Raw genomic sequence first — 245 nt, 5'->3', positions numbered from 1 at the left:
TCCTCATCCTATCAACTTCCTCATCCTCATCCTCTTCCTCATCCTCATCCTCCTCCACATCCTCTTCCTCCTCCTCATCCTATCCTCCTCGTCATTCTCGTCCTTATCCTATCCTCATCCTCCTCCTCATTCTCGTCCTCATCCTATCCTCATCCTCCTCTTCATCCTATCCTCATTCTCATCCTCATTCTAGTCCTCATCCTATGGCCATCCTCATCCTCATCCTATCCTCATTCTCAATCTCA

This window comes from Lupinus angustifolius, chromosome LG03, assembly GCF_001865875.1.
Source record: "Lupinus angustifolius cultivar Tanjil chromosome LG03, LupAngTanjil_v1.0, whole genome shotgun sequence".
In the NCBI taxonomy this organism is placed as follows: Eukaryota; Viridiplantae; Streptophyta; class Magnoliopsida; order Fabales; family Fabaceae; genus Lupinus; species Lupinus angustifolius.
This window is presented reverse-complemented; position numbering follows the sequence as displayed.